The following is a 10,273-nucleotide window of genomic DNA, read 5'->3' as shown; positions in this document are numbered from 1 at the left end:
ACTTGTTCAGTGCCCTGCTGCAATCTCCAGCAGCCAAGGTATCTCTGGGGTAAAGCCCCACAGTGCCGCCTTTGGCCCAGCAGTGAGGGTCAGAACTGGCCCAGGCACCATCTAACTGGTAATATTGGGATTCCTATTCCAATATATTGGCGTCCCTGGGTGGGCAAAGCGACTCCGCAGCCCGAGAACGGACTCGCAGTAACTCAGAAAAGATTTTGGCAGCCGTGCATCCAGCTAGAAGGGCTTTGGTTGCATCGCCCTCAGCTAGAGACTTTGGGAATATTCCCAGAAGAAGTTTCGTGGACTGTTCGGCACCTCTGGAAAGCCCAGCTTCTGTTTGGTGAGCAGATTTTCCAGAGGAAGAACAGAGGAGCCTCTCTTGCCCAGAGAGAGGTCGTTTTCCGGTGAAGAAACCTGCCTGTACCCAGCCACCTACAGCTTCCATTTCACGTGAGTATCTCTGCTTTCGGTAGAGCAGAAGCTCAAAACCAGACTCTGCCGTGAGTTCTGTTCCTTTTTGCCTTTGCATTTTTGGCTGCGCAGCCCCACAGACAGGAATTCATAGCGTTCTAGGCTTTTAGCTTTCTGCCGTGTCTTTAGCTGTCTTTTGGAATTCGTGCCCGAGCGGGATCGCTCTCTGCCCTTCCCCCCCGGCTCGGCAGCGTGCTTGGCTCTCTACACGTGGTCGTCAGACTCTTTCTCCCTCTGTGCGGGGGAAGGGGGAGCTCTCGGCTCTCTGCTCTGCGGAGGACTCTCTTTCTCTCTCTGTGCGGGGGAGGGGGGGGGGGGGCTCTCTTTCCACGTGGCCAGGGGATCTCTCTCGGTGCGGGGGGGGGAGTGCTCTTTGCACACGTGGTGCGGCGCGGGGCCCCCGGTTTCGGCTTGCCACGTGGAGTGGCTGCTCTCTCTGCTCCGCGGGGGGGCTGCATTCCACGGCAGGGGAGGCTTTGTGTCTGCCTCGGCTCGGCAGGGCGTGCCCTGCTGCTGCTGCCCGGGAATTTTAAAAGCAGTATATACAGCTGCATTGTGAAGCTTTTGTCTGCTCGTTATCGCTTTCTATCTGTGGTTTTTTTTTGAAATTGGTAGCTGATTTTAGCTTTGTTTTTGGTCATGCGGGATTAAGTACTTTGCTTTTTACATCTAACATCGGTTCCAAACTCAGCAATGTACAAAAATGAGTGTATTATAATATTGTTAGCATTTTAGTCAATGGTAATGTGAAATTCTCTAAAGGAAAATTGAAACAGTTTATAAGATGGCTTTTTCTGCAGTTCCCAAACATTTCCCCTGAAGAAATCCACAATATTCAATTCTGGGATAAAGTTGGGAAGGAATTGATAACCTTAGGACAACTAGCAAATCACCCTCAGCTAAATTTGTGTTCTGGAGTTTACAAATTCGAACAGCATTGCTCAAACAAAAGGAAATGGAGAAAAAGCTAAATGTAAAGCCATGTACCTCTGCTCACCCTGTTTCTCCCTCTCCTAGCTCAAAAAACCCCTAAACCTCTTTACCCAAAACTTGTTAGCTTTCTGGAGAGCAGTGATGCCCAAAATGGCCCCCAGTCCCTAGGGGGTCCACAAGATGGCGGATGCCACGTGGCATCTTCCCAAACCTGGTCTTCTTCTTCCCAAAATCCTCTTAAGCATCCCAAAATTTCTGCCCCATCCCCCTCTCCTCCTGTTCCTCGTGACCCCTTCCCCCCTTCCCCCCCTTTCCTGCAGTACCCTCAGCTCCGCCCCTCTGCTCCTCCCAGGGGGCATCTGCTGACGTGATGTCACCAGGTGTCCCCGCCCCCTGCCAGCCCCTTGTCCCCGCCCCCTGTTCCCACAGTTGCCCCACCCCTTGCCGGCTCCCTGTCCCCGCCCCCTCCCCGGGTTCCCACGGTGAGGAAACACCCACTGCCTGTCCCCCAACCTGTAGCTGTGATCCCAATGCTTCTGATTCAAGGGATGCAGAGCAGGGCACGGCAGACCCAATGCATAGTCCCATGTTGTCACTAGCTCCTGTTACCTTTCAGCCTGCAGCTCAAGCCGGAGCAGCCCCAACTGCTAATTGGAGTTCTTTTGGACGACAATTGATTAAAGAGATCTGTAAATCTCATAAGGAATATGGTCCACACAGTCCATATTTCCGTGGCCTTTTAAATTCTGAATTGAGTAGGACTGTGGTAGTCCCACATGATTTAAAACAGCTTTTTTCCTGCCTCATGACCTCCACGGAATTCAAATTATGGGAATGAGCATTGAAACAACTGCTAAAAGATGCTCTCCCAGGCTTACAGGCTGATCCAAACACAGCAAAAGACAACAGTGGTAACCCTATCACCATTGAGCACCTCTGCGGTGAGGGCCAGTGGTCTTCTCCCTCAGTCCAAGCCACTGCAATTCCTGCAGAAACACTTGAGAAAGTAAAAGAAGCAGCTGAAAAAGCATTCTTTTCCCTCCAACCTGAGGGGCCTTTGGAGCCTTATAGTAAAATTAAACAGCTACCATCAGAGCCTTTTTTGAAATTTGTAGAAAGGCTAACTAGAGCCATTGAAATACAGGTTAAAAAGGAAAATGCTAGGGAAGCAATTTTAGAAGAAATAGCGGTTACAAATGCAAATGAACATTGTCGAGCGGCAGTCCTGAGCCTTCCTATTGAACCTCTCCCTACACTAAAAGATATGCTTCTAGTCTGTAACAGGAAAGTGCCTCTGATGAGTGTGGCTGAAGACACCAGACCAAGGCTGCTGCCAAGACCACCTCAGCGTGTCGCTGTTGCCAGCCCTGCATCTTTTCCCTCAGCACAGCAGTACCCTGGGCAGCAGCGGAGACCAGCAATGGTTGAGGCCACTAAACCATGCCTGCTTTGTAATAAGCTAGGACACTGGAGTAACCAGTGCCCCCTGAAAAGGGAATTTGATGAATTTAGAAATGGCAGGGGAGGAGAACTACAAGCCCTCCCTGGGGGTCAACAACAAAAAAACTGAGAATAAAGCGCCAGCATGCCAGGCGTGCAGACATAAAAAGAGCAGGCCAAGAGAATAAGGGTAGCAAAACAAATCAAGCGCGCGGTAATATTAACATTTGTGTAAGTGAAGCAGGTGCTTCAAAGACCAAGTCTGCTAGTCCACTGTTGAAGGTGAAACAAAATAACCTTTGTTATGATTTAAGTGATCCTGTATTAACCGCATCTTCTGTCAATGAGTCTTACAGGTTGCAGCTGACTGAGTCACTCCACCTGAAGGACACTGACTGGCATTTTGTCTCTGTAAATCCTGAACAGAAGGGTATTTGGAACCAAATTCGTCGTAAGTACATCGTCATTGGGGACACCCACACACCACAAGAGATCGAAATTGCTCCGGGAATGACAACAGCAGATCCCAAGCAATTTGTTCTCGGCCTGCACTGTTTCCACCTACCCCTGTTTCTTCCCAAGGGACAAATTGTTGCTCAAGCTATCCCTGTGCCATCTTTACCTGAAAATATCGAAAAACAAGGGCCCACAGTCGCCCGGGTCCAAGTTATTGGGACAGATAAACCCAAATTGTGGTGCAATGTCAGTGGGGGTGGGGAGTCTAAATGCATTGAGATGCTTGTAGACACAGGTGCAGACTGCAGAGTGATTCTAGTACAAGACTGGCCAGCACACTGGCCTTTACAAAATGTTGCTGGTCACCTTCGAGGTGTAGGAGGTCTGCAATTGGCAAAACAATCCAAAAGCATTATTCAATTCAAGGGTCCAAATGGACAATTGGCAAATATCCCTCCATTTGTGTTAGAGTATTCAGAACCTTTGTTAGGGAGAGATTTAATGGCCCAGTGGGGTGTCACCATTGATATTCCAGACTCTCCACAGCATTTTTGTGCAGCAGTCATCGAGCAACAGCGCCCCACCCAAAAACTGAAGTGGAAAACAGACGAACCAGTTGATGTGAAACAGTGGTCACTCAGTAAACAAAAAATAAAGGTGCTTGAGGAACTAGTACAAGAGCAACTAAGAAAGGGCCACATTGTGGAGACCATGTCCACATGGAACTCTCCAGTGTTTGTCATCCAAAAAGCTGGTAAAAAGAGGTGGCGACTCCTCTGTGACCTCCGACAAATTAATAATGTAATTGAAGATATGGGTTCTCCCCAACCTGGTATGCCATCCCCAACAATGCTTCCCCAAGATTGGAAATTAACTGTTATTGATATTAAAGATTGTTTTTTCCAAATCACATTGCACTCTGACGATGCACCGCGTTTGGCATTCTCAGTCCCTTCTATCAGTTTAGAAGCTCCTATGAAAAGGTATCATTGGACCGTTCTTCCTCAGGGATTAAAGGTATCTCCAGCTATCTGCCAGTGGTATGTCTCTTCCCTGCTTTCCCCAGTGCGTGCAGCCGCAGAGAAGGCCATCATCTATCATTATATGGATGATATCCTTGTGTGTGCCCCCAATGATGATTTACTCACACATGCGCTTGACCTAACGATCGATGCATTGATTGTTGCAGGGTTCGAGCTCCAGGAACAGAAAATTCAAAAGATGCCACCTTGGAAGTATTTGGGCTTAGAAATTGGAAATGGGACCATTGTTCCTCAAAAACTAGAAATCAATCCAAGGATCAAGACCCTTGCGGATGTCCACAAGTTGTGTGGGTCTTTGAATTGGGTAAGACCATGGCTTGGCCTGACTAATGAAGACCTTGCCCCTCTTTTCAATTTATTGAAAGGGGGAGTGGACCCAGGTGCTCCTAGGTCTATTACCCCAGAGGCAGGGAAAGCTCTAGAAAAGGTTCAGATTGCAATGTCCACAAGACAGGCCCACCGATGCCGGCCTGACCTGCCATTCAAATTTATCATCCTAGGTAAGTTGCCACACCTCCATGGAATGATTTTCCAGTGGGAGGAAAAACAAACACCTAAGGCAAAGGACACACCAAAAAAGGACCGGGACCAGAGGGACTCTCTCTTGATCATAGAATGGGTTTTCCTCAGTCACAAAAGGTCCAAGAGACTGACAAAGCCTCAGGAGCTGGTAGCAGAACTGATCCGGAAAGCAAGGACCCGGATCATAGAGTTAGCAGGATGTGATTTTAAGTGCATTCACATTCCAGTTGAGTTAAAATCAGGTCAAAATACTATGAAAATACTGGAACAATTGTTTCAAGAAAATGAAGTGTTGCAGTTTGCTCTAGATTCCTACTCAGGACAATTTTCGGTAGCACGGCCCGCTTGCAAATTGTTTGAACAAGATGTTAAATTTACTTTAAAATTAAGAAGTGCTCTAAGTAGGAGACCTTTCAAAAAGGCTCTAACTGTTTTTACAGATGCGTCCGGGAGGTCACACAAGTCTGTTATGACTTGGAAAGATCCTCATACCCAGCAGTGGGAGACGGACATTGCTGAGGTGGAAGGTTCACCTCAGGTTGCTGAATTGGCTGCGGTTGTTAGGGCTTTTGAAAGGTTCTCAGAACCATTTAATCTGATTACAGACTCTGCATACGTGGCAGGAGTAGTATCCAGAGCAGATCAAGCAATACTGCAAGATGTATCTAACATCGCACTTTTTGAATTGCTTTCCAAACTGGTAACGTTAGTCACTCACCGAGAGCAACCATTTTATGTGATGCATGTCAGGTCACACACTGACTTGCCAGGGTTTATTGCTGAAGGCAACAGAAGGGCAGATGCTCTTGCTGCACCTGCAGTGATGGCCACTCTCCCAAATGTTTTTGAACAGGCAAAAATCAGCCACCAGCTTTTCCACCAAAATGCACCTGGCCTGGTTCGTCACTTTAACATCACTCGAGAACAGGCCAAAGCGATTGTGGCCACGTGCCCAAATTGCCAACAACATGCACTCCTTACAGTGAGTACGGGAGCAAACCCAAGGGGACTGAACAGTTGTGAACTGTGGCAAACAGATGTAACACACATACAGTGTTTTGGACGGCAGAAATATGTTCATGTTAGTGTAGATACCTTTTCTGGAGCGGTCTATGCTTCTGCCCACACAGGAGAATCATCTATTGATGCTATTAAGCACCTCTTACAGGCCTTTTCTTTCATGGGCATCCCCAAGGAGCTGAAAACTGATAATGGGCCCGCTTATAAATCCAAGGAATTCGGGAGCTTCCTGCAGCAATGGGGAGTAGAGCATAAAACTGGCATCCCCTACTCCCCTACAGGTCAAGCCATTGTAGAAAGAACTCACCGTGATATTAAAAGGGTCCTGGACCAGCAACAACAGGTTCTGAAGGTAGAACCTCCCCACATCCGGTTATCCAGGGCACTATTCACAATCAATTTTCTGAATTGTTCTTTTGACAGCCTGAACCCACCCATCCTACGCCACTTTGGGGGGAGCAGTCACAAGTTGATAAAAGAAAAACCTCCGGTTTTAGTAAAGGCCCTGAGACTTGGAAAATGGTGGGACCTTACAAATTGATTACTTGGGGACGTGGATACACCTGTGTGTCCACCTCCTCTGGTTTAAGGTGGGTTTCTTCCAAATGGGTAAAGCCCTATGTTCCCAAAGTCTCAGAGAAATCTGCAGAAGCGCCCCAGGTTGCTCATGCTGCCTGGAGAAGGAAACGTCGCACGCGTTCTCTGGAAGAAATTCCATTTCAGCCTCCTATCTGGAATAGCTTGTAATATATGTTTGTCTTAAGTTTCCTTTTACTGATTTAGATCCTGCTGTTCGTGTGCAATCTCAAGACGCCATGAGACCGAGCCTGTTTCTCGTCCTACTTGCGATCATTTCTCCAGCGATCTCCTGGTTAGTCCCTCAGCCCAAAGCAAATGTATGGACCACTCTGGCCAGAGCCCTTGGACAAGATCACATATGCCTCTCCACCGCGACAGTCTCCGACCCCCTGTCAACTTGCCTGGTGGGAGTTCCTTTTAAATCCTCAGAATTCCCGAATGAAATGTGGAGTGCTTTAAATGAAGTTAACTTACTCGCACCTTCCCCTGGCCGTTACCCTGCTGACAATCCTTTGCTGTTTTGGCAAGAATGGGCGAGAAAGTTACCAGTGTCAAAAAGGGAGCCACAAGAGTTCCATCTCTTAGGCTCCAGGAATGCAACCTTTTGCATTCACTTTAAATTCAATTCCCACTTACCATATCATGAAGCTAAACCAAACACCTATCCTAACCCTAGCAACCCACTCTACACAGACAAGAACTGGTGTGAAAATTCAGTCTTAGTTATACACTCATCTGGTGGTGATTACAAGCCTCGTGAACTCCCAAAAGGTGTGTTTTTAATATGTGGAGACAGAGCATGGGCAGGTCTCCCTCCTCGTCTGCTTGGAGGTCCGTGTACATTTGGCAAGCTGAGCCTGTTAACACCAAATCGAACAAACCTAATACACTGGCAAACTAAAAACAACACACATACATTGGCTATCAAAAAAAGAGACCTAAGGCAATTAGACCCTGACTGTAATTCAGAAATTGTTCACTGGTCCAGACTAAAGGCCACTGCAATTTGTCCTGGTTTAGGACAAATTAGGGGGAAATCTCCAAAAGGGAGCCCCCCCAAAACAGAACAAACCTCCAACCACCCCTCCCCCAACACCGGGTTCGGGAAGGAATTCCTCGGAGGAGCAAAGTGGAAAACAAAACCTATTTATTTACAAGTAACAAAAAGAACACTCCCCAACACAAGAAAAGAAAAGGGACCAGACTGTGTTGTGAGGGCGCCGAGCTTCTGTCGCAGGCTTCGGGGGTCCTGGAGCTCTCAGGCCAGATCCGGAGCCGGTCCAGTATCTTCAGGGGAGGGTAAGAAAAAGAGAACAAAAGAAAAGGGAAAAAAGGGAAAAAAAAAAAAAAAAAAACCAGCGCAAAAAAAAAGCAGGAAGCAAGCAAGCAAGCAAGCAAGCGGCTAGCCAAGCCAAGCAGTGAAAGCCCAAAGCCAAAAGTGCCTGGGCACCCCCCCCCCCTTCCCCATCCGGCCACAGCAAGACAGCCGGGGGGGGGGGGGGGGAAGGCACAGCTGCCAGACACAACACACGATATTGGGATAAAGGCTGAAGGCTGTCACCCCACGACACAATTACAGTCCTTCTGCCGTGGATCTCGGCAGCAAAAACTATGGGAGAATTAGGCCGATTGGAATGTTGGGTTGCAAAACAGGCAAACCTCACTTCTACTGCCCTGAGTGACCTCTTATCAGATGAGGAAATTACCAGGCAAGCCACCATTCAAAATAGGGCAGCCATAGACTATCTGCTCCTTCTGCACAGCCATCGCTGTGAAGAATTTGAAGGACTCTGCTGTCTCGACTTGTCATCAAAGGCAGAGAACATCCATGCCACAATTGACAAGATGAAAACTATGGTGAGCGACATCAAGAGAGAAACTGACGACTGGCTGAGTGGACTTTTCAATGGCTGGGGACTCTCAGGCTGGTTGGGATCTATTCTGAAAACTGTAATTTTAGTGCTGTTTATTTTAGTTATAGTTATTGTAGTTTTTAGCATTGTTTTTGGAATAATCAGACGCATGGTTCTCAAGTTAATCTCAAGCTCATCTCCCCCTCCTGAGGTCTACCATTTGGAAGCCCTCAGTGCTCCAGTGGATGACTTAGAGGCCTCAGTGGAAAACACTGACCCTCCTGTAGAAGAAGAACCGATTTGCCAACCATGGTTTGGCAATCATTCTGCACCATAAACACAGTCCTCTTCTTTTTAAACAAAACTAGGGGGAGATGTTGCGGTGTGTTGCAATGTCCTGTTTTAAACTTCCGGTCCCTTCCCAGGTGTGCCTATCCCTCTCTCCCTGCCCCCTTGCCCCTCACTGAGTGTGCCCTATCAATCAGGCTAACATACCAGCAAGGCGTCGTGTGATTGGTCCCTCAGGCCTGGGGGACACTGGCCCGTATAGGTGTCCCTAGTCCCTTGAGACCCTGCCCCTTCACCTGGTTGGTGGCTCACCTGTCCCCTCCCCTTCCCCTGCCCTGAGCTTAAAAGGTTAATCAGACCATGCGGCCTCCATTCTGTTAGCAGCAGTTGCCCGGTGCAGACATCTCTGTAACCATTGGAATAAACATCTAGCAACCCTCCAGCAGAATTCACTCCTTTCTTATCTTCACCATCGCCAGAAGCTCTCTCTCCTGAGGTAAACGGAGTCCTGACAAGCCTGGACTTGCATCTGTGTCCCGCTGCAATCTCCGCCAGCCAAGGTATCTCTGGGGTAAAACACCACAGTGCTGCCTTTGGCCCAGCAGCGAGGGTCAGAACTGGCCCAGGCACCATCTAACTGGTTATATTGGGATTCATATTCCAATACAGAACATCTGCAGTATATTGATGATATCATTGTGTGGGGGAACACATGAGCGGAAGTGTTACAGAAAGAAGAGAAAATCATCCAAATCCTCCTGGAATCTGGTTTCGCCATCAAAAAGAGCAAAGTTAAGAGACCAGCTCATGAGATCTAGTTCCTGGGAGTGAAGTGGCAAGATGGACAGCAGCAGATTCCTATAGATGTCATCAACAAGATAACAGCAATGTCTCCACCATCCAGCAAGAACGAGACACAAGCTTTCTTGGGTGCCATAGGCTTTTGGAGGATTTACATTCCCAAATAGTCAGATCATGAGCCCTCTTTACCTGGTCACCCGCAAGAAGAACAAGTTCCACTGGGGCCCTGAGCAGCAACAAGCCTTTGTCCAGATCAAGCAGGAGATTGCTCATGCTGTAGCCCTTGGCCTGGTCAGGACAGGACCAGAGGTGAAGAACGTGCTCTACTCTGCAGCCAGGAACCATGGCTTGTCCTGGAGCCTTTGGCAGAAGGTGCCTGGGGAGACTCGAGGCCGACCACTGGGATTTTGGAGTGGAAGATACAGAGGCTCTGAAGCCAACTACACTCCCACACAAAAGGAAATCTTGGCTGCCTATGAAGGAGTCCAAGCTGCCTCAGAGGTGATTGGTACAGAAACAGAACTCCTCCTGGCACCCCGACTACCAGTGCTGGGGTGGATGTTCAAAGGAAAGGTTCCCACCACCCACCATGCCACTGATGCTACATGGAGCAAGTGGATTGCCCTCATCACACAGTGTTCCCGTACTGGAAAGCTGAATTGCCCTGGGATTTTGGAAATAATTACAAACTGGCTGGAAGGTGAAAACTTTGGTCTCACTGATGAAGAGGAAGAGGAACCAGTGACACGTGCTGAAGAAGCTCCACCATACAACCAACTACCAGCAGAACCACAAAAAGCTCTTTTCACTGACACTTCCTGTCGCATTGTAGGGATGAAACAAAAGTGAAAAGCAGCTGAATGGAGC

The sequence above is a fragment of the Zonotrichia albicollis genome, chromosome 9 (assembly GCF_047830755.1).
Source record: "Zonotrichia albicollis isolate bZonAlb1 chromosome 9, bZonAlb1.hap1, whole genome shotgun sequence".
NCBI classification, from domain to species: Eukaryota; Metazoa; Chordata; class Aves; order Passeriformes; family Passerellidae; genus Zonotrichia; species Zonotrichia albicollis.
Note: the sequence above shows the minus strand (reverse complement) of the source record.